Source organism: Canis lupus, chromosome 26 (genome assembly GCF_011100685.1).
Source record: "Canis lupus familiaris isolate Mischka breed German Shepherd chromosome 26, alternate assembly UU_Cfam_GSD_1.0, whole genome shotgun sequence".
Classification (NCBI taxonomy): domain Eukaryota; kingdom Metazoa; phylum Chordata; class Mammalia; order Carnivora; family Canidae; genus Canis; species Canis lupus.
Genome location: NC_049247.1, coordinates 26,366,453 through 26,391,596, shown reverse-complemented (window position 1 = coordinate 26,391,596; position 25,144 = coordinate 26,366,453). Strand labels below are relative to the sequence as shown.

Sequence of the window (25,144 nt, the reverse complement as noted above, 5' to 3'; positions counted from 1 at the left end):
ACCAATCAGGCTTGTATCGAGATAAGCAAGAAAGGGGGTGATTGTCATAAAGCCTCTATCTGACTTTCAGTAGCAGTGTTGGAGGAAGGTGGAACTTGAGATGGCATGGGACTTGGGTGGGGACAGGGGAGGATGGAGTCAGACAGGAGTGGAAGGGAGACATTTATCTCTTTTACCCATGTAGCAGTCGCTCTTGGGGACATGGTGGTTCAAGCCAACTGAGCAACACTGATAAATTGTCCTCATCCTGGAACCCAGTGATGGTCAAGGAGAGCAGGTTGACCAACCCCATGGCAGAAAATCAGGCTGTAGACAGTAAGTTCAGTCAGGGCTGTGCTAGCTCTCAACTCAGGGCTTCTCCCAGAGAGCTCATACTATGGTAATACCCATTTCACTGTTCTTCCCTCTGAAGAAGTGAAATCCTAGTTTTGAGTATTCATGACAGCTTCATTGGCAAAGGGATTTCCAGCAAATGTTGTGATTTCTCCTTCCTGGACATCCAATACATCTCCCTCCACCCAACTGTTGCAAAGCATCAGTTTGTACCAGAGGTGAGGAGGGTGCTGGCAGGTTGCTGAGGATAAGGAACAGGCCTTCACAAGGTTGCCCATGGTCCTGAGTGGTGTCAGCTGTAGGAAGTCACATCCACAGGACTACTTCACCCAATATCCCTGGGGCAGTTTCAGGGATTTTGCAACATTTCAGGACCCCAATGCCCCCACAAATGATGGCTCAAATACCCACTATGGGCCAGGAATTCCCCTTGGGCCTGGTTCTCATGCAGCATCTCACATCCTAATGCCTCATCCCTGGGAATCAGTGAACCTTGGCCAATCCTGAGAACAGGGGCCTGGAAAGGAAGAAAAGGTTTCTGCTTTGTCACCTAGAAGGGCAGAGCCAAGCTGAGGAGAACATTCCACCTGCTGGAATGGGCCCACTCTCTGACCTTGATGTAGATAATATTGGGAAGAGAAAAGTACCACCATGTCAAGAGGCGCTAATTTTTCAATTTGGATCACTGGGAATATTTCAGTATCTTTTTCTTGTCAGTTTTTATTTCTTCAGAGTGTTCAAAAAGGTGAATACAAAACTAGGAGGAAGGACGCTGTGATCCAGAAGCTACCTCCAAGTAAAATCAGTGTGAATTCAAGTTCTCTTAAATCCAAGACACCAACACTGAGATCACTACTCAGGGTGCAGGAAAATCTGGATGTTGTTCCCAGGAATGCAGAGAGGGAGGGGGGCTGGGTCAGCACAGACTGGAACAGGAAATCTACCAACACAGACATGGACAGTGATGGGCATCGATGGTGGGAGTTTCTTAGAGGCTGATAACACATGGGAAGCTCCCACAGAAGTCACATGCTACCCCCATCTGAGCAGAGAGAGAGGAACAGGAGGAGAGGAGTCCGGGCCACCATGGTGACACAAGCCCCTGGTCCCCAGAGTCGAGCCCTTCTCTCCCAGGCTTGTCGTATACTCTCCACTGTCTCCAAGCAAATAAGTGTGCTCATTATGAAAATTATCACCCCTTACAGATTCTCTCAGACTCCATCTGATCAGTGATTCAGGAGACCAGGACACAGAGGAGTGTGATGACATGACCTGCTCTGAGTGGGACTCAGGAGGGAGTGGAGGGAGCAGAAGTGAAAACTCACATAAGACACTGTGCATGAGCCTCTGCCAGGCCCTGAGGGCACCAGGCTCCTGGGTCTCACCAGGGGGCACAAGGGGCAGCTCAGCCTCTGCCCAGCCCTCAGGCCAGGGGGGCTCCCCCAGCTGGGAGGGTCCCCTTGCAGGCCCAGGAGGATACACAGTGCCCCCTGCTGGTTACATGTCCCTCTCAGGGGCCTCAGTGTCCTAGGTTTATAACCATAACCAGAGCTGTGACACCAGCACTCAGCAGTGACCTGAAGGACTGTGTGAAGCACCCTGCGGGGTCTGATGTAAAGAACATGGATACAGTGTCTGTGATTTGAGAGCATCCCACATGGAGGGAAGAGTCATCCAGAAATAAGCACTCCTGTGAGAGGGGGAATGTCTACAAAACATAAATCATGGAATAGACAGCCTATCCCACCACATGGGACATTTATGGGGCTCCTCCAAGGAGGGCCTTTCAGTTTATCTCAAGAGAGGAGTGACCATGTCCTGCACATCAAGTCATAGAAGAAAAAAACAAAACACAGCATGAAGATGCTCCCACCAAGCTGGCAGGCAGTGATTTCACAGAAGCAACACCACCTGGTGATGATGTGGCCCGAGGATAGGAGGGGGACAGGACAGGTCAGCTCTGAGTAATCCATGTGGTTGGGGCAGAGCAATTGCAGCAGGAACAGAGCAGGCAGGGATGGAGGTGGCTGTGCTCCCCGGAGCTGATCAAGCCTGTGCAAGAGGAGGAAGGTTAGGAGAGAAAGGGGAAGAGGAATGTGGCAACTGGAGTCCCTGGTTTGATGGGCCCCATCAGAGGGTACTGCTGTCACTGCAGGAGATCCTCAGGTAGGGAGAGGTTTCTCTGTGCATGAAGGAGTAGAAAATCTGGGAAAGGAGCACAAACACTGATTTCCTAGCTCAGCATTGGTGGACCCTGACCCTGAGTGGCAGGACCAATGCCGATGGCCTGAGGTTGGTGTCCAGGCCTGGTGAGCACACCCCGGGGTGGGTATGGCTGTCTAGGGGGACAGGAGCCTGGGGGAGAACTATGGGCCACCTCCCCAGCTATAGGAGGGGAAAGAAGAGTCCTGGAGGCAGTGTCCCTCAGTCCAGGCTAGCTCCCTGGGGCTGTCCCTGCAGCATCCTGGCAGCATGTGAGGAAATGAGTCCTCCCCTCTGCTGAAGGTCCTCAGAGGTGAGATGGGTATTGGATGAAGTGAGACCTGTGCCTCTTCATCGTCCCTTTGAAATATTACAGAAGGTGCTGAGGACAGTGAGCATGTGTTGGGGGGGATGTTTGCAGACCTTCACACCCCAGGGGGAGGTGAAGTCAGGGAGGAGCATGAGCTCAATGTCCAAGGTCAGGCTGCAGTGCCCTGGACAGTGGATTTCATGAAGAAGTGGAGATGGAGATGAACCCCAACCTCTGTCACCACCTTCACACCTCAGGACCCCAGCCACAGAAAGGCAGAGCTGGGGGCTCTCTCTCATCCCTTCAGCCCCCAGGGGAGGAGCACTTCATTCTGGTCACTGCTGTCCACCCCAAACTTCTTATGGTGTCTGTAATGGGAAGTAGGCTGGGCAGACCCCCCTGAGGTCTGGGGGCCTGAGGCTGACAGCAGGTGTGCCCTGGACCCAGACTCAGGCAGGGGCTGTCTTCCCAGCTGCCAGTACCCCCATGAACCCCAGGGACAGGATCCCAGTCCTCTGCTGCCCCAGCCCTGGTCCCTCCTGACTGAGATGTGGGGACGCAAGCCCAGAGCAAAACCCCCTGCCAGAGTGCTGTGGGTCTGCTGTCCCCTAGCCATGGAGGACTGACCACACCCAGGCTTTAATCTGGCTAGAGTGTCTTGGCTTCAAAAGTCTCAGAATGTTCTTTTTTTAAATTTCTTATTTATTTATGATAGTCACAGAGAGAGAGAGAGAGAAAGAGAGAGAGAGAGAGGCAGAGACATAGGCAGAGGGAGAAGCAGGCTTCATGCACTGGGAGCCTGACGTGGGATTCGATCCCGGGTCTCCAGGATCACGCCATGGGCCAAAAGCAGGCGCTAAACCGCTGTGCCACCCAGGGATCCCTGTTCTTTTTTTTTTAAATGAAAGTGAAAGACTTTATTATTCATGACTATTGCAGGAGGGGAGAGAGAATCCAGCAGAGTCAACCAGGCCACTGCCAGGAAGCAGAGTGGGGTCCGTGGCTGGGAAGTCTCTAGGGGCAGATATCAAGGAGGGAGGATTCCTGCTAACACTGGGTGAGGCCCTGTGGAGCAGCCTGACTGCCGCTGGGTCAAAAGGGCGCCCTGTGTCTGGATTTGGAGGTGGGGGACTCCGTCGAGGTCAGGGCAGAGCACAGACCAGGCCGGGTGGGCAGACGCAGCAGGACCTGACCTTCTTCGAGGGAAAGAGGCTGACTGGGAGCAGAACCAGTCCTTGTGGTTGGTTGGGAAGACGAGAGGGTGGGGGTGGGGTCAGAGTATGGCCAGGACGGGGAGGTGGCAGGGGGCTGCAGCCCCTACTCAGCTTCATTGGCGGGAAGGCTGGGGGGCTGCTCCTGCCTGGGCTGACAATAACCTGGGGGCACTGGGGGCCCCCTTCAAAGTGCGACCTGTTATCCTGATACGTGGGGTGTCGTTTCCTTAGTTCCCAAGGAGATAGTTTCCCTAGGTCTTCTCCAACTGCGGCAGTGTCCATGGGGAGGGGGCTGTTCGCTGGTGCCTCCCGCAGCTTTGCCAGCATTGGCTGAGGAAGGGGGGGCTCCTGGGAGGTGGCTGAGCTGTCACCCCAAAGCAGGTGGTGGTGTGGAGTGGAAGGAGTCAGCGACCAGCCGACTGGGGTGATGGGGTGAGGCAGACAGACAGCTGCTGGGGCCCTGCGGCAGCACAGAGGCCGCTGACTATCATGGTGCCCAACACTTGGTGCCCCGAGTGGCCGGGAGGTTAGGGGCCGGGCAGACAGCAGGTCCGATGCTAACACCACGTGTCACTGTGCAGGGATGTTTGGAGCTCAACAGTCCATCAACTGCAGACGCTGTGGAGAGCCTCAGCGAGGACAAGGCGTCCTGGGATCTGACCGCTCTGACCCTGGAGGAGGGGGCACTCTACACGGAGGACCAGACCACACATGGGCCCAGGAATGGGGGCTGGGTGGGTGTGGGTGTGGGGTGGGGGCCTGGCCACATGGTGCTCCTAACTCTCTGGGTTTGACCCTCCTAGACCGCTCCTCTTCCTGTCTCCCCCTCCTGCGTCCTCACTGCCCTGCTGACACCCTGCGGTGACCACAGGCCCCTGGCCCCTCTGCCTGTGGTCACTCACGCCAGTTCCAGCCTCTTAGCTGATTTTTGGGGGTCTTTCACTATTCCCGTGAAGCAAGGTGTCAGTAGGATCCCCACAGCAGGGAGCAAAAGGACAAAGGACCCAGTGCACCTGCCCCCATGGACTCAGACTGGAACTCAAGAAAGTATGTCTTTCTCTGCTTCTCTGTGTCTTTGTTTCTATCTCTCATCTGCAACTCCTTCCTCTGTCAGCTGAGCCTCTGTTTACACTCCTGGTGGGGGAAGGCACAAGCTCCCTCTTTCTCTATCCATGACCTCTATCTGTTGCCCAAGGGGTCCTGTGTAACTTCCAAGTCTTGTGAATAATAAACCTTTATTTTTAAAAGATTCCTTTGTTGTTCCTGAAGGCATCTTGCAGTAATGAGGGAAATCTGACTAGGACATTGGTTATGGGTAGGCTGAGAACTTCACAAAACATGACCTTCTGTTCCTGAAGGAAGAATGCTGGGTCCCACCTTCTGTCACCATGGACTTCTAGGTTCAATTCCAGGCTTGGTCCAGAAACATCACAATTACCAGCTGACCGTCCACCCCATGGGACACAGAGCAATTCACTGGTATGAGGTGCTCATGCGTGGTTTCTGTTGTCTCTGGACTTAGAGGCTCCCCCTTTATTCAAAGGTTCTTAGGTCAGAAGCTTTCTTCCCCAGACCTTCAGTGGGATGGGTTCATATCTTTGTACAGCAGTGAATGGGATGATGTTACAGTGTGTGCTCCAACATGGACATCAACTCCTGGATAGAATGACAGATGATAGAACAGGTCAGCCAGTTACTAACTTTTTTATTTTATTTATTTATGATAGTCACACACACACACACACAGGGAGAGAGAGAGAGAGAGAGAGAGAGAGAGAGAGGCAAAGACAGGCAGAGGGAGAAGCAGGCTCCATGCACCGGGAGCCTGACGTGGGATTCAATCCCAGGTCTCCAGGATCGCGCCCTGGGCCAAAGGCAGGCGCCAAACCGCTGCACCACCCAGGGATTCCCGCCAGTTACTAACTTTTGATGAAAAGAGGATGATGCACATATAGAGAAAATAAAAAATGATGTGTGGATGGATGAAAAATGACAAAAAATGTTACTGTTCACTGCTATTAATAATAGATAAAAAAGCACATGTCCCAGTTAGATAAAGACTACTCCACACGAAAGAAATGAATAAACACTGAGGGGAGGCACCTGACGGGATGAGCACTGGGTGTTATTCTGTATGTTTGGCAAATTGAACACCAATAAAAAATAAATTTAAAAAATAAATTTATTATTAAAAAAAGAAATGAATAAAGAGACCAATTTCTAATGGAATATTACTGAGAACTTCTTCCAAAAAAAGGGAAAAGCTCCAATTACTTTCACACACACACACACACACACACACATAAGTCTTCAGAGATCAAATGAAGCCATTTGCTAGGTTCTTATTTATGTATTTTTTCCCCAAACACTGAGAGATCTGGAAAGTTAAATTGTTGTAGAAAGCAGTTGTAATGGTAATATTTACACCTGAAAAATAGAATACAGAAAAGGAAACTGCAGACTAATCTTATGAAATGTTGCTGTAAACCTTCTGAATTAAATATCAAAAAAGAGATTGAACATCACATCAGTATATTGTACACCAGGACTGACTTGTTTCAGGGACGCAAGTTCATTTCCATATTGACAGGCCTTTTAATAGAAGACTTCATAGTAATACATAAATGGATAGCATCATATTTTCTCAAAAGAACTTGAAAGAGCCTTTGACAAAATCTAAAACAAATTCCTCATAAAAACATATAAAATAGAAACTGTCGAATACATTTGCAATATGGTATCCCTTTCTTTCCCACGTGCATGTATTTAGTGCCACAGCCAGGACCTTAGCTAACGGGGTGCAGAAAGAGAATATTTCCTAAGTAACAGACTGATGTGACCTTCAACTCCATCATTACTCAACCCAATTCTGCAGGTATTGTATAATGCAAGGACACAAGAAAAATCCCTGGTTGCATCTTAGCATGAATGGAAATGGGCAAGTAGTCATTCTAAAAGATACAAATACAGAATTCAGCAAATATACTCCAGTCCTGGTGCAGCCATAACAGAAGAAATCTCCCCAATTTTATGAACAATATGTGTTCCTACTGATGACTAATGAGGGGATGGCATAATTCTGGAAACTTCTATGAATAATTAAATGAAAACCCAGGAATCCTGAGATGTCAGGAGTCAGATCCGCACCTGCCAGTCCCAGTCACGAACTTCAGTGCAGACACTCTGTGTCCCAACCTAATGGGGGATGTCCTTTCTATGTATTTTTGGAATCTTGGTCTAGAATGGGTTGTTGTGAGTCACTTGAGAATAGAAGGGAAGGAGGAAGCCCTCCCTCCGGGGCAGTGCCCGGATGGACCTGGCCCCAAGGTGGCAGCAGCGGGAGTAGGAGAAGCAGAAGCCACAGGCTGAGCCTGAACAGATCATGGGTTCCCGCTCCCAACAGATGAGAAAGGGTGTGCTCCCCATTTTCACAGGTCTGGGCCTCAGTGTGAGCCCCAAGAATTTTGTCCCAAGAGGGCCTGTGAAGAGCAGCTCCATCTTCAGACCATAGCCCAGTGATGTTCATGAGGCCAGAGTTGCCAGACATGGAGCCAGAGAATGGATCCGGGCCACAAAGTGATCTAAATGTTATTTCTAGATAAGGATTTAGGACCCATTCATGGGAGCCGTTGGTACCAGGACACACACTGCACACATCTGATGAGCTGTGTCTCAGACAAACCTGAATTCTGCAGGTCTGTCTCAGCCTTGACCTGCACGAACTCATTGCCCAGGGCGGCCTGCCCTGGCAGCCAGGAATGTGTGTTGAATCTGAGAAAATCCTATCACGTGTTCATGCCAAAGATGGATTTTGGGAGCTCAGTTTAAGAGAATGCGGGCATATTTTGTAGATAAACTTCCTTGGAGTGTATCTCAGGCTCCAGATTACACCAAGGAAATAAAGGAACCAGCTGACAGCCAAGGAATAGGTGCTTCAGAGGAAATCCCTTTGCTGTGGGGACAGCAAGTTTGTGTCTCACTTCCTCATGGACCCAGAGCACTGAGTGAGCATCAAGACGATCATCCCATGCTGAGCAGTAATACTCAGCCTCGTCCTCAGCCTGGAGTCCAGAGATGGGCAGGGAGGCTGAGTTACCAGATCTGGAGCCAGAGAATTGATCAGGGTCCCCAGAGTTTCTGGTATCATCGTAGATGAGGAGACTGGTGACTTTCTTGGGAACTGTTGGTACCAGCTCACGTAAGTATGAATTTTCATGCATCATAATCATTGCTGTCAGGGATTCCATTGCAGGAGATGGTGACCCTCTGGCCCAGTGACCCAGAGACTGAGGGCGGCTGAGTCAGGATGGACTGGGCCCAAGACCCTCCAAGGGAGAAAGATACAGAGAAGGTGATGCTGAGGCCGAAGACAAAAGACAAATGCAAGATCCCACGTGTCCTCCCAGGGCCCAGTCCCCTGTCCCCACATGCAGTCACCTGTGCAGTGAGTGAGGAGGCTGAGAAGGAGAGTGGACCAGGCCATGGTGGAGGTCATCACTGATCCTGCCCTCTGTGGTCCACAGCTGAACAGAGCCTCCCCTCATCTCTACCTTCCCATCTTCATTCTCTGAGAATGGGAGGGGCCATCAATGCAAATGAGACATCAGCTCTCTAGCCCCTCCCTGGCCCTGGGTCAAGTGCCTCTGCCAGAGGATATGAAGGAGGTGGACAGGGGAGAGATTGTTTGTGGTCCAAGGGTGTGGGGATTTCCTAGCTGTGAGCAGAGGGCATAGGCAGTGCCAGGTGGCAGGTCCCAGCTCTGATCAACTGTGATTCCTAGGAAATGGACCCAAATGCCTTCTGGTGCATGGTATCAGACATACCCTCAACTGATTGGTGACTAAAAACCATAAGAGAAAAATTCTATCTTTCCTCTTCTCTGTCCAATATTCTCTCATTAAGGACTTGCCAGCTGTCCCCTTAGGGGTCTTCCCATCACCTCAGTGTAGACTTTATGCTGTACTCAGAGTTCTCAGGTGACTCCAACCATGGCGCTCTCAGCTCTTCATGGGTCAGGACTGAGCTGGTGTCTCTACACATAGTACAATTTTTTAAATAAATTTATTTTTTATTGGTGTTCAATTTGTCAACATATAGAATAATGCCCAGTGCTCATCCCGTCAGGTGCCCACCTCAGTGCCCGCCACCCAGTCACCCCCACCCCCCACCCCCTCCCCTTCCACTACCCCTAGTTCATTTCCCAGAGTTACGAGTCTTTCATGCTCTGTCTCCCAAGCCATGGTGGGGACCCTCAGTGGATGTGGTCTCACAGGCTCTTTGGCTAGAGCAGGGTGTCCCTGGGCCTTTTCATGACTCCACACCTATGAGAATAAGCAAGTGTTTCATGCAAATCAGCCTCCTCTCTCCCCTGGCCCAGGGTCACTCGCATGTAATCCGGGAGATCTTGAAAGGAGCAAATGCTGGGACCTCACACACACAAATGATAGCATGATGACTGGGATACAGATTGGCAGGAAGACATCTTTCACCAAATCACCTTCCTATGACCCTGGTGACCTCCATCCCAAAGTTCCTTTCAGAGAATCCTGAGAGCAGAATGAGGAGATGGATATGTTTTCCAACTCCTGGCCCTGCCTCTAAATCACCTCAACTATAACCCCTCTCTGGGACATTTTCTTCCCTCCCCAGGGACATTATTCCTTGTCTCCTTGGAGGATCCAAGAAGTCACTCCTCCAGCCATGAGGACACTGTGAATCTCAGAGTCCATGTGACAGATGTAGCGATGGTGCTCTCCTTCTCGTTAATCATGGACAGTGTATACAAGGAGTCCAGAGGGTGCCGACCAAGGATGTCTCTTTATCAGAAATGAACACAACACTGTGTGAACAAGTAACCTCATGGAGCATTTTGAACTCCATTTCCCTTTGTGTTCTGCTGAGATTCAGATGGTCCTGAAAGGCTGGGAATGAACCTGGAGAAGGAGGACTGGCAGGACCATAAGGAGTCTCCAGGAACAGGGGAAGATGAGGCACAGGAATCATGTTTTCCCCAGGGTGAGATACCAAAATGACAGGCATTCATATTGGAATTACTTCTAAATTGCTCTTTTGACAAATCATGCATGTTCTTTCCCCTTCTCTTCATGTTTAAGATTCAAAACTCATATCTGAGAAAAATACTCATACTCTTGATTTGCCTATTAAACTAACACATCCCTGACACTTTAGAAAAGAATAGGTAATTTCATTACTATCATTTTCAGATGAGCAGCAGTATTTATAATCAAGAAAATAGAAGAATGGGGAAAGTTGAAAACACAAACAGCATCTTTTTCCATAGATAACTATATAGTGACATAAACAAGGAAAGAAATAAGAACAGAAATGATGGCAGATAAAAGACTCAGTTACTTACTGCATATTCCATCAGAGCACATTTGGAAGACATAGAGCAATGGTCCCTGAGGGTTTCCACCTGGACACATTGTCCAGGCCTTCCCCAGACACCAGGGTCCTACTGACTTTCCTGTGGGGCAGATCTGGGTGGGGATCTGCAGCCAGAGCAGAACGGAGGGATGGATAGACTGAAGACAGAATCACCCAAGTCCCCAGGAGTCCTCTCAGGCAGGAAGGTGATAGAGCAGTGCCCCCCGTGGGTCCTGCATGATCCTACAAGAGTCAGGCAGGAGCTTCCTCTGGGCTGTCTTGTACCCCTGAGAGGACATACTGATGCAGGCTGACAAGGTCACTCTAGAGATCACTGTTGTCCCTGTGGTATATCCTGTCACATCACTGTTCTCTCCTACAGGACGTCAGGGAACCAGCACTGGGAGCTCAGGGGCTCTACCCGGGTTGGGGCATCTGATGCATGGCTCAGTGCCTCTTCACATCTGATCCCTTCATTCCATGTTCCTCATCACTGAGAGACTGCACACAACTATTCTCAGGTCTAATCCTCCCAGGAGATCAAGGCCAATTTTTTAAAAAGCTTTTACTTATTTATTCATGACACACACACACACACACACACACACAGGCACAGAGGCACAGATACAGGCAGAGGGAGAAGCAGGCTCCATGCAGGGTGCCCGATGCGGGACTCGAACCTGGGACTCCAGGATCATGTCCTGGGCTGAAGGAAGGAGCTAAACCGCAGAGCCACCCAGGGATCATGGAGATGCTGAAATTATGGTTGGGAAGAACTGGAGCACAAAGTAGCCAATTAGCCCTTCCTTGCCCAGAATTGTTGATGTTCCCATGGGATAAAGGCGAAGCCATCTACTGAGTAGCTGACACCATTGCAAGTGGATAAAAGGAAATTGCCTGCTTCTGCCAGGAGGTTATGGACACCTTGTCTCTGCTGAGCAATAAAGTGAACCCTGCATGAGGGCACAGTTGGGGGATTCATTAGTGTACGTAAGCAGTGGGCACGTTTTTCCAAATATTTCCTCCCCTTAGGACAACTTATCTCAATATCCTCTGACCATGAGAGTTGGTGCTTTTGGAGATTGGGTGTTTTTTGGCTTAATTTTATGGCTCTCAGCCTCTGGATAGTTCTTGATTGGAGGAACTTACAGCATAGTATCTTACATATGGGGGACATAATACAAGAGAAGGAACCCCGGGTTCTCACTGTTGTGCTGTGTTTTCCTCAATTTGTCTGAAGTCTTCCTTCTTCATTCTACCTTCTGAAGTCTTCCTATACTTTTCTGTTGTAGTGTGTCAGGACATTTCAGTTGTAAGATCAGACCTGATTGAATGGGAACATTTCCTATTGTCCAGAACTAGGGATCCTCATGGTGCCTTCTCTGATTCCTTCAGTGCAGTGCTAGGATGGTGAGGATCCTGCTGAGGTGATGCTATGGAGGTGATCGATCTTGACTCTCAAGCTGTTAAAGTAAAAGACAAGTAATTTGAGTATCGTTTTACATTATTCTTTATAGAATAATATAAACTATAGACAGGACATAACCAAAACTTCAGCGCAAGAAGTTTTACAAGCCAGATGGGACCTATTATAGTACAAATGTCCAGTTTTGTGTTCTTAAAAGCAGGGGATGGAAGAGGATATATTTTTATTCCCATTTTCCGTATGTTTCTGTGTGTTGAAATTTTATGTATATATACAAAAAAAGGCAAAAATGTGTTAGAGATGTCTAACATACATTTCTTTTTTTAAGGATTTTATTTATTTATTTATTCATGAGAGAAACAGAATAAGAGATTGAGGCATAGACACAGGCAGAGGAAGAAGCAGGCCCCATGCATGAAACCTGACGTGGGACTCGATCCTGGGTCTCCAAAATCAGGCCCTGGGCTGAAGGCAACATTAAACCACTGAGCCACCTGGGCTGCCCCTAACATACATTTCACCCAGTTTTTCTAATGGCTTTCAGACTGAGGGACCCAGAGCACCAGAAATGGGCAGAGAACCTGCTGAATCTCATAAAGGTATTTTATCTCTTAGCTGCCTCAGCTTTGACATTCTGTGTCCCTAAAGGACGTGAGGGTAAAGACCCTAACTGTTCTCCTTGCATCTCCTTGCAGTCATGCTTAGGGGGCCCTGGCCTCTTCCTGAGAGATGGAGAATTTACTACATATGTGCAGGGAACGGCTGAGGACAGAGGAGCTGTGTCATGATAGGAAATGTCCATGGAGCCCCAGCCACCACTGAACCTGCGAGGTACTTACCTTCACAATCTCCAGATTCATATCAGGAGGTGTGGAAAGGAGGAGCCTAGGGAGGTGTGAGTGCTTGTGGATCAGGGCCTGCAGTGTGTATTAGGATTAGACCCATCCTGATAAGACACTCAACATATGAGGAGAGAGAAGGAGAGTCCCCAGCTGCCCTTTGCCTGTGACTAGTACAGAAAGTAGTGATATGGAGGTGGAACATGTGCAGGACTTCATGCAGCAAACCCTGATATCTACTGATCTGCTGGCACCCCCCACAGTCTCCCTCACTGCCACCCACATCCCTGAGCAGGGGCTCCTCAGGCAAATCCACACTCCACCCCTGGAGAAGTCCAACAGCTTTAAGCCATGAGGAAGCGTCTCTCAAATTGACCTGTTTAGGGGTCTCTCTCCTCCTGTTCTCTACAGAGGGGGCTAGGCAGAGAATGCAGGGAAGGAAGCACATGAACATCCTGACCTACAACCTAATCATTAAAGCTCCGCTCTGAGGCTGCAAAGGCCCATAGTTGTCCCTGAAGTAGGGCTCACATCCAGGGGGACTCAGCTCATGGGAAGCCTCCTGACAGTGATAACAGGGCAGGAGGGGTCACAGCAATGACCAGGCAGCTTTGAGCTCCCTGTCTCATTGCAGAAGGACCCAGACATCCTGTCTGACTTCCCAGTGCAAACTAGAAATGTGTCCATTAATGACTCTCTGGAACGACAAGTAGAGATGGATGCACACATTGTGTGGCTCCTAATTATGACCATATGTATTGTCAGTCCTCAATCAATCAATTGTAGTAGAATTTACAATTTTTATCTATGGGCGTTTTACGAAATAAGAAATGTGAATTACGCCATGAATGAAAACTTCTTTTTAAAAAAAAAAGATTTTATTTATTTATTCATTAGAGAGAGAGAGAGAAGCAGGCTCCATTCAGGGAGTCTAAATGCAGGACTCGATCCGGGACCTCAGAATCATGCCCCAGGCTGAAGGCAGTGTTAACCACTGAGCCATCCAGGGATCCTCAAAACTTGAAAATGTCTAATCATAATTATTTCTTCAACAATAAATGCAGTCGACTTTCAACTATGAAATGAACTGAATGGAGTAACTCAGTGAAGAGAAAACCCATTGCACACCAGGATGGGTGCTACTGTTTGATTCTAGGGAGGAGACAGAAAGTAAGTGCAATGTTTAAACCCCCTTCATGCACATGGACTTAAATCCCCTGTAAGGTGAGAGCCAAGGCTGTGACCACATGTCAGTCCAACCCTCTTTTGGCTGAGAGGTGACAGCTGGCCTGGAGCCTCAGAGGAACCTCCAGTACATAGCAGTTTCAAGTGTCATCAGGCCTGTGTGGATGTGCATGTGCAGACCTCATGGCTGACAGATCTAGGGGACTGGGCGTCAAAGACACCTCTTGTTCTGTGCAAAGCACACAACTCAGAGCCTCTCATGAGGGCCCCAGGGCAGGAACCAGGAAGGAAAAAGAATTATTCTGGAACTTGACAGCTGCAGGTCCCAGGATAGGCAAAGTTGACCCTGCCAATAGAGGAAACATTCCTCAACATCTTAAAAGCCATCTACGAAAAGCCCACAGCAAATATCATTCTATTTTTTTTAAAGATTTATTCATTCATTCATTCAGAGAGAGCGAAGAGAGAGGCAGAGACACAGGCAGAGGGAGAAGCAGGCTCCATGCAGGGAGCCCGACGTGGGACTCGATCCCGGGTCTCCAGGATCACACCCCAGGCTGCAGGTGGCGCTAAACCGCTACACCACAGGGGCTGCCCACAAATATCATTCTAAATGGGGAAACACTGGGAATTTTTCCCCGAAGATCAGGAACAAGACAGGGATATCTCCTCTCACCACTGCTATTCAACATAGTACTGGAAGTCCTAGCCTCAGCAATCAGACAACAAAAAGACAGTAAAGGCATTCATATTGTCAAAGAAGAAGTCAAACTCTCCCTCTTTTCTGATGACATGATACTCTATATAGAAAACCCAAAAGCGATTGAGGAGGGGCAAGATGGCAGAAGAGTAGGGTCCCCAAATCACCTGTCCCACCAAATTACCTAGATAACCTTGAAATCATCCTGAAAATCTATGAATTCAGCCTGAGATTTAAAGAGAGAACAGATAGAATGCTACAGTGAGAAGAGCACACGCTTCTATCAAGGTAGGAAGACGGGGGAAAAAAGAAATAAAGAAACAAAAGGTATCCAAGCGGGAGGGGCCCCTCGAGGAGCTGGGCTAAGGCTGGGGTGAGTGCCCCCAGGACAGGAGAGCCTAGTCCCAGAGAAGCAGGAAATTCACTAATCTTCCTGGGTGGAAAGGCACTCGCAGGGAGTTAGAGCAGGAACCCAGGAGGGCGGGGATGCCCTCAGGCTCCCTGGGACACGAACAAAGCAACTGCTCCCCAGGGAGAGTGCACCGAGCCCCCTAAAGGACTGCAACGCGAATGGCTGGACCCGGGAGCATCTCGGAGGGGCTCCGACGGTGGCTCTGCAGGGGGGGCTGTGCAGCCAGAAGCACGATTCTGACAGCGCAGGCCCGGGAGCACAGAATGCCATGGACACAGCACAGGATCCGGCCTCCCCTTGGGACAGACGGAGGCCAGGAGGGCCCAGGACAGCAAGGACGCTTCTGCTCCGAGCTGAGCAGATCACCAGCCTGTCCCTGGAGAATCCAGGCTCCTGCAGACAGAGAGCTCTGTAGTTACTGCAGGAGCTGACTCCAGAGCTGGTGAGCTGGCCACCGCCACACTGGTTGTTCCTTCTGGGCATCACAGGGTAAACAACCCCCACTGAACCCAGCACCAGGCAGGGGGCAGAGCAGCTCCCCCAAGTGCTAACACATGAAAACCAGCACAACAGGCCCCTACCCGAAAAGACCAACTAGACAGACAAGTTCCAGGGGAAGTCAAGGGACTTAAAGTTTACAGAATCAGAAGACACTCCACCATGTTTGTTTGTTTCTTTGTTTTGCGTTTGATTTCTGTTTGTTTCCCCGACCCTTCTTTCTTTTTCATTCTCTTTTTCTTCTCTTTCTTTTCTTCCTTTCTTCCTTTTCTCTTTTCTTTCCTTCTTTCTCCCCTCTCTCTTTCTCCTTTCCCAATACAACTTGTTTTTGGCCATTCTGCACTGACCAAAATGACTAGAAGGAAAACCTCACCTCAAAAGAAAGAATCAGAAACAGTCCTCTCTCCCACAAAGTTACAAAATCTAGATTACAATTCAATGTCAGAAAGCCAATTCAGAAGCACTATTATACAGCTTCTGGTGGCTCTAGAAAAAACCATAAAGGACTCAAGAGCCTTTATGACTGCAGAATTTAGATCTAATAAGGCAGAAATTAAAAATCAATTGAATGAGACACAATCCAAACTAGAAGTCCTAATGATGAGGGTTAATAAGGTGGAAGGAAGAGTGAGTGACATAGAAGACAAGTTGATGGCAAAGAGGGGAACTGAGGAAAAAAGAGACAAACAATTAAAAGACCATGAAGATAGATTAAGGGAAATTAACGACAGCCTGAGGAAGAAAAGCCTACGTTTAATTGGGGTTTCCGAGGGCGCAGAAAGGGAAAGAGAGACAGAATATGTATTTGAACAAATTCTAGCTGAAAATATTCCTAATCTGGGAAGGGAAACAGGCACTCAGATTCAGGAAATAGAGAGATCCCCCCCTAAAATCAATAAAAACTGTTCAACACCTCGACATTTAATAGTGAAGCTTGCAAATTCCAAAGATAAAGAGAAGATCCTTAAAGCAGCAAGAGACAAGAAATCCCTGACTTTTATGGGGAGGAGTATTAGGGTAACAGAAGACCTCTCCACAGAGACCTGGCAGGCCAGAAAGGGCTGGCAGGATATATTCAGGGTCCCCCATGAGAAGAACACGCAACCAAGAATACTTTATCCAGCAAGGCACTCATTCAAAATGGAAGGAGAGATAAAGAGCTTCCAAGACAGGCAGGAACTGAAAGAATATGTGACCTCCAAACCAGCTCTGCAAGAATTTTTAAGGGGGACTCTTAAAATTCCCCTTTAGGAAGAAGTTCAGTGGAACAATCCACAAAAACAAGGACTGAATAGATATCATGATGACACTAAACTCATATCTGTCAATAGTAACTCTGAACGTGAACGGGCTTAATGACCCCATCAAAAGGCAGAGGGTTTCAGACTGGATAAAAAAGCAGGATCCACCTATTTGCTGTCTATAAGAGACTCATTTCAGACAGAAGGACACCTACAGCCTGAAAATAAAAGGTTGGAGAACCATTTACCATTCAAACGGTCCTCAAAAGTAAGCAGGGGTAGGCATTCTTATATCAGATAAACTAAAATTTACCCCAAAGACTGTAGTGAGAGAGGAAGAAGGACACTATACTATACTTAAAGGATATATCCAACAAGAGGTCTTAACAATCCTCAATATATATGCCCTGAAGGTGTGAGCTACGAAATATATCTATCAATTAATATCAAAAGTGAAGAAATACTTAGATAATAATACACTTATACTTGGTGACTTCAGTCTAGCTCTTTCTATACTCAATAGGTCTTCGTTCAAAATCTTTCAGATGCAGTCAAAGTAGTCCCAAGGGGGAATTACATCACAATACAAGCATCCATTCAAAAACTGGAAGAACTCAAATATAAAAGTTAACCTTACACCTAAAGGAGCTAGAGAAAAAAGAGCAAATAGATCCTACACCCAGGAGAAGAGAGTTAACAAACATTAGAGCAGAACTCAAAGAAATCGCGACCAGAAGAATTGTGGAACAGATCAACAAAACCAGAAGTTGGTTCTTTGAAAGAATTAATAAGATAGACAAACCATTAGCCAGCCTTATTAAAAAGGAGAGAGAGAAGACTCAAATTAATAAAATCATGAATGAGAAAGGAATGATTGCTACCAATACTAAGGAAATACAAACGATTTAAAAAACATATTATGAACAGCTACACACTAATAAATTAGGCAATCTAGAAGAAATGGACGCATTTCTGGAAAGCCACAAACACCAAAAGTAGAACAGGAAGAAATAGAAAACCTGAACAGGCCAATAACCAGGGAGGAAATTGAAGCACTCATCCAAAACCTCCCAAGACACAAGAGTCCAGGGCGAGATGGCTTCCCAGGGGAATTCTATCAAACGTTTAAAGAAGAAACCATACCTACTCTACTAAAGCTGTTCGGAAAGATAGAAAGAGATGGAGTACTTCCAAATTCGTTTTATGAGGCCAGCATCACCTTAATTCCAAAACCAGACAAACACCCCACCAAAAAGGAGAATTACAGACCAATATCCCTGATGAACATAGATGCAAAAATTCTCAACAGGGTACTAGCCAATAGGATCCAACAACACATTAAGAAAATTATTCACCATGACCAAGTAGGATTTATCCCCAGGACACAAGGCAGGTTCAACACTCATAAAACAATCAATGTGATTCATCATATTAGCAAAGTAAAACCAAGAACCATAGGATCCTCTCATTAGATGCAGATAAAGCATTTGACAAAATATAGCATCCATTCCTGATCAAAACTCTTCAGAGTGTAGGGATAGAGGGAACATTCCTCAACATCTTAAAAGCCATCTATGAAAAGCCCACAGCAAATATCATTCTCAATGGGGAAGCACTGGGAGCCTTTCCCCTAAAATCAGGAACAAGACAGGGATGTCCACTCTCACCACTGCTATTCAACATAGTACTGGAAGTCCTAGCCTCAGCAATCAGAGAACAAAACGACATTAAAGGCATTCAAATGGGCAAAGAAGAAGTCGAACTCTCCCTCTTCGCCGATGACATGATACTCTATGCAGAAAACCCAAAAGTCTCCAACCCAAGATTGCTAGAACTCGTACAGCAATTCAGCAGTGTGGCAGGATACAAAATAAATGCCCAGAAGTCAGTGGCATTTCTATACACTAACAATGAGACTGAAGAAAGAGAAATTAAGGAGTCAATCCCATTTACAATTGCACCCAAAAGCATAAGATACCTAGGAATAAACCTAAACAAAGAGGTAAAGGATCTAAACCCTAGAAACTATAGAACACTTCTGAAAGAAATTGAGGAAGACACAAAGAGATGGAAAACTATTCCATGCTCATGGATTGGAAGAATTAATATTGTGAAAATGTCAATGTTACCCAGGGCAATATACACGTTTAATGCAATCCCTCTGAAAATACCATGGATTTTCTTCAGAGAGTTAGAACAAATTATTTTAAGATTTGTGTGGAATCAGAAAAGACTCCGAATAGCCAGGGGAATTTTAAAACAGAAAATCAGCTGGGGGCAGCACAATGCCAGATATCATGTTGTACTACAAAGCTGTGGTCATCAAGCCAGTGTGGTACTGGAAAAAAACAGACCCATAGATCAATGGAACAGAATAGAGAACCCAGAAGTGGACCCTGAACTTTTTGGTCAACTAATATTCGATAAAGGAGGAAAGACTATCCATTGGAAGAAAGACAGTCTCTTCAATAAATGGTGCTGGGAGAATTGGACATCCACATGCAAAAGAATGAAACTAGACCACTCTCTTTCACCATACACAAAGATAAATTCAAAATGGATGAAAGATCTAACTGTGAGACAAGTGTCCATCAAAATCCTAGAGGAGAACACAGGCAACACCCTTTTTGAACTTGGCCACAGCAACTTCTTGCAAGATACATCCACAAAAGCAAAAGAAACAAAAGCAAAAATGAACTATTGGGACTTCATCAAGATAAGAAGCTTTTGCACAGCAAAGGATACAGTCAACAAAACTAAAAGACAGCCTACAAAATGTGAGAAGATATTTGCATATGACGTATCAGATAAAGGGCTAGTTTCCAAGATCTATAAAGAACTTCTTAAACTCAACACCAAAGAAACAAACAATCCAATCATGAAATGGGCAAAAGACATGAACAGAAATCTCACAGAGGAAGACATAGACATGGCCAACAAGCACATGAGAAAATGCTCTGCCTCACTTGCCATCAGGGAGCTACAAATCAAAACCACAATGAGATACCACCTCACACCAGTGAGAATGGGGAAATTAACAAGGCAGGAAACCACAAATGTTTGAGAGTATGCGGAGAAAAGGGAACACTCTTACAATGTTGGTGGGAATGTGAACTGGTGCAGCCACTCTGGAAAACTGTGTGGAGGTTCCTCAAAGAGTTAACAATAGACCTGCCCTACGACCCAGCAATTGCACTGTTGGGGATTTACCCCAAAGATTCAGATGCAATGAAACACCGGGACACCTGCACCCCGATGTTTCTAGAAGCAATGTCCACAATAGCCAAACTGTGGAAGGAGCCTCGGTGTCCATCAAAAGATGAATAGATAAAGAAGATGTGTTTTATGTATACAATGGAATATTACTCAGCCATTAGAAATGACAAATACCCACCATTTGCTTCGACATGGTTGGAACTGGAGGGTATTATGGTGAGTGAAGTAAATCACTCGTAGAAGGACAAACAGTGTATGTTCTCATTCATTTGGGTAATATAAATAATAGTGAAAGGGAATATAAGGGAAGGGAGAAGAAATGTGTGGGAAATATCAGAAAGGGAGACAGAACATAAAGACTGCTAACTATGGGAAACGAACTAGGGGTGTTTGAAGGGGAGGAGGGCCTGGTGTAGGGGTGAGTTTGTTGCGGGCACTGAGGGGGACACTTGATGGGATGAGCATTGGGTGTTATTCTGTATGTTGGTAAATTGAACACCAATAAAAAATTAATTTATTAAAAAAATAAAATAAGATAAATGGTCCATGAGGTTCACTTGTTCACACAGTTTTATGTTCATTTTTGATAGAGACATCCTTGATCGGCACCCCCGGTCTCCTTGTAAACACTGTCCATAATTAACAAAGAGGAAAGCACCATCACTACATCTGTTACATGGACTCTGAGATTCCCAGTGTCCTCATGACTGGAGGATTTGCTTCTAGGATCCTCCAAAGAGACAAGGAGCAATGTCCCTGGGGAGGGAAGAAAATGTCACCCTGAGGGTTTAGAGTTGATGTGCTTTAGAGGAAGGACCAGAAGTTGGAAAACAGATCCATCTCCTCATACAGCTGTCAGGATTATCAGAGAGGAACTTTGGGGTGGAGGTCACCAGTGTCATAGGAAGTTGATTAGGTGAAAGATGTCTTCCTGACACGCAGTGTCCCAGTCATCATGCTATCATTGGTGTGTGTGAGGTCCCAGCATCTGCTCCTTTCAAGATCTCCCAGATTACATGCGAGTGACCCTGGGCCAGGGAAGAGAGGAAGCTGATTTGCATGAAGCACTTCCTTATTCTCATTTGTGGAGTCATGAAAAGGCCCAGGGACACCCTACTCTGGCTGAAGATCCTGTGAGACCACATCCTGTGAGGGTTCCCACCATGGCTTGGACGGTGCTTCTTCTTGGGCTCCTTGCTTATGGCTCAGGTCAGGAAATGGACTCTGCATCCTTGAAGAGCACACAAAATCAAGGTCTCAGGGTGACCCTTATCTCTCATAACAACACCTTTCTCTCTTGGTTTTAGGAGCAGATTCTCAGACTGTGGTGGCTCAGGAGTCATCAGTCTCAGTGTCTCCAGGAGGGACAGTCACACTCACTTGTGGCCTCAGCTCTGGGTCAGTGACTACAAGTAACTACCACAGCTGGTACCAGCGGACCCAAGGCCGGTCTCCTCACATGCTTATCTATGACACAAGCAGCCGTCCTTCTGAGGTCCTGATCGCTTCCCTGGTTCCATCTCTGGGAACAAAGCTGCCCTCACTGTCAGAGGAGCCCAGCCTGAGGACGAGGCTGACTACTACTGTGGCATGCATGATGTCAGTGGGAGGAATTACAATTACCCACAGCATCTCAGGTAAGGAGGAAGCGAAACAAAAACCCTGGGCCCTTGTCTCCAGCCCTCATCATCGAGAAGCTTCTGTGGAGCTTAAAGTCAGGCATATGACAGTGATAAGAGACAGCTAAGCACAGTGACAGAGGCAAATGAAGGGGTGGGCACAGTCCTGGTGCCATAGCTCCTGAGCAGGGACACATGCCCTAAGGTAGTGTATCCCTTTAGTGGTGATCGCAGTAGAGCATATTCCCTGGGGATGCTGGCATGAAATGGTGCCTCTCTGTAACGCTTTCTTTTCTTACACATGGTACCAATGGATCCTCAAAAATGCTAGACAGAATGTTTATTAATAGGAAATAATCTTAACATCACTAAAACTTTTTCCCCCATAAAACATGTAGAACACAGATGAAATCATACAGATGAGAGCACACACCATGATACTATGTTTTAGGAAATATTACATTTATATATTCCATTTTTAAAAGGATTTTATTTATTTATTCACAAGAGACACACACACACAGAGAGAAGGGCAGAGAGACCGGCAAAGGGAGAAGCAGGCTCCATGCAGGGAGCCCATTTGGGGACTTGATCCTGGGACTCTAGGATCATAACCTGGGTTGAAGGAAGGCACTGAACCACGGAGCCACCCAGAGATCCCCAATATTTTCCATTTTTTAAGAATTTGTTTTTCACTAACCTCTACCTACAACCGAGATCAAGAATGCTATTCTCCACTGACTGAGCCAGCAAGGTGCCCCTATAGATGTATATTTTCTTCTTTTATTAAATATTTTTTATTTATTCATGAGAGACACAGAGAGAGTAGCAGAGACATAGGCAGAGGGAGAAGAGTTGCATTGCTGGGAACCCAATGGGGGACTCCATCCCAGGACTCCAGGATCATGCCCTGAGCCAATGGCAGATGCTCAAACTCTGAGCCACCTAGGCACTCTAATTTTAAAAAATATTTTATTTAAATTCAATTTTTCAACATATAACCCCCGTGCTCATCCCATCAATGCCCTCCTTAGTGCCCGTCACCCTGTAACCCCATCACCCCACCCTCCTACTCTTCTGCAACCCTTTATTTGTTTCCCAGAGTTAGGAGTCTCTCATGGTTGTTCTTCGTTTCTAAATTTCCCCCACTCAGTTTTCTTCTTTTCTGTTATATTCTCTTTCACTATTCCTTATATTTTAAAAACTTTTTTTTTATTTATGATAGTCACACAGAGAGAGAGAGAGAGAGAGGCAGAGACACAGGCAGAGGGAGAAGCAGGCTCCATGCACCGGGAGCCTGACGTGGGATTCGATCCCGGGTCTCCAGGATCGCGCCCCGGGCCAAAGGCAGGCGCTAAATCGCCGCGCCACCCAGGGATCCCTATTTCTTATATTCCACATATTAGTGAAACCCTATGACGGTTGTCTTTATCCAATTGACTTATTTCACTCAGCATAATACCTTCCAGTTCCATTCGTCCTTTCTGATGGCTGAGTAATACTCCTTTGTGTGTGTGTGTGTGTGTGTGTATACAGTATATACAGGATATATATACATATCTCACATCTACTTTATCCATTCATCTGTCAAAGGACATGGTGGCTCCTTCCGCAATTGGCTATTGTAGACACTGCTGCTGTGAACATTGGGGTGCAGGTGTCCCCTCAATTCACTACAACTGGAGAAGATCACAAAGGAGTAGCTTCCTCAACTCACCTGGTGCCACCAACTTGAACATTGGGGTGCAGGTGTCCCCTCAATTCACTACAACTGGAGAAGATCACAAAGGAGTAGCTTCCTCAACTCACCTGGTGCCACCAACTTACCTGGATAATTTTCAAAACATCCAGAACACCTACGAATCCACCTTAGATTTAAAGAGAGAAGAGCTGGAACACGACAGGGAAGATGGTTTTCACTTCTACCAAGGTAGGAAGGCAGAAAAATAAAATAAAAAAGAATCTAGTGGGGGAGGGGCACCACGATGAGCTGGGCTAAAGTGGGGCAGTGAAAGCCACAGGCAGGAAAGCCCAGACCTGGATAGTGGGAAATTTAAAAATCTGCACTGGATTCTTCCTGGACATTAAAGTGCTTAAGAGGAAATTGGGCAAGATCGCAGGAGGGGCAGTGGAGCCTCCAGTCTCCCGAGGTCACTAACAGTGGAAGCGCACCCAGGGAAAGCGAGCTCCAGACTGTGGGCCTGTCTCCGTAAAGGGCTGGGACATGCCCGGGGAGAAGGTGGTCGGTCAGGTGGGGGCTCTGGATAGAGGGGGCTGCGCCCTGAGGCCCTCGGGGGCTGCACCCTGGGAGCGTGATTCCCGGAGCACAGGCCCCGGATCCCAGGGCACCGGCGGGCACGGCCCAGGACCCCGCATCCCCCCTGGGCAGATGGAGGTGGGGGGGGGCCCAGGACAGTGAGAAGTGTCTTGCCACTCGGTGCCCCCAAACTCTGCAGATCAGGGCACCCGCGCTTCCCCGGGTGCATCCAGGCCCCTGCAGACTGGGAGCTGTGGTAGTTACTGAGGGAGCTGACTCCAGGGCTGGGGAACTGGCGGCCGCCAGTGCTGATGTCCTCCTGGTGTCACCCTGTGCCTGGGATGGAGCGGGGCCGCCAGGGACCAGAGGTGTCCCAGGGTAAACAGGGCGGGGGCAGCTCCCCCAGGTGCACACACCTGAGAATCACCACAGCAGGCCCTTCCCCCAAAAAATGAACAAGAAGGACTGAGTAAGAGCAAGTTCTTGACCAAGCAGCACTGCAAATCTCCAGGGGAAGGCAAGGGATTTACAGTATGTAGAACTAGAGGGTGCCCCCTTCCTTTTCCTTTTTAAATTTTTTCCCCTTTTCCATTACAACTCATTTTAATATCAGACTAAAAATTTCCAATAAGTCTTCTCTATTCCCACCTTAATTACAATATTTTATCACCTCTTCATTTTTAAATTTCTTTTTTGACTTTCATATTTCTATAATTACATGTCTTTGATATATTATTCGCTTCCCAATTCCTTTCAACACGTTCAATTTATTTTTATTTTTATTTTTTTTTAATTTTTATTTATTTATGAGAGTCACAGAGAGAGAGAGAGAGAGGCAGAGACACAGGCAGAGGGAGAAGCAGGCTCCATGCACCGGGACCCCGACGTGGGATTCGATCCCGGGTCTCCAGGATCGCGTCCTGGGCCAAAGGCAGGCGCTAAACCGCTGCGCCACCCAGGGATCCCTCAACACGCTCAATTTAATTTTGGGAGATATGTCTCCCAAAACATGAGTTTTGCTTTGTGTTTTTTGTTTTGTCTGTCTCATTTTGTTCTACAATAGTGGAAGTTAATACCTTCTAAAATATAACCAGCATGCATCCAGAACCAATTGGAATACTGTGCAAGTTCATTCTGAGAGATTATATTCTCTCCACATTCCCATTCTGCCACCCTTTTATCTTGTTTATGTTTTGGTGGTCAATATTGTGGCTTTCTAAAAGTATTTCTGATTTATATAAATTTGGGACTGAGCATCCTCTAACATACAGAACTTAACACTCAGAACCAAGGGGATGGGATCCC

The 25,144-nt window shown here is 47.2% G+C and overlaps 1 pseudogene; it reads left to right on the top strand.

The window, feature by feature from the left end:
* Nucleotides 1-21,126: 21,126 nt before the first annotated feature.
* LOC119877558 lies at nucleotides 21,127-21,604 on the top strand (annotated as a pseudogene).
* The last annotated feature ends 3,540 nt before the right edge of the window (nucleotides 21,605-25,144 follow it).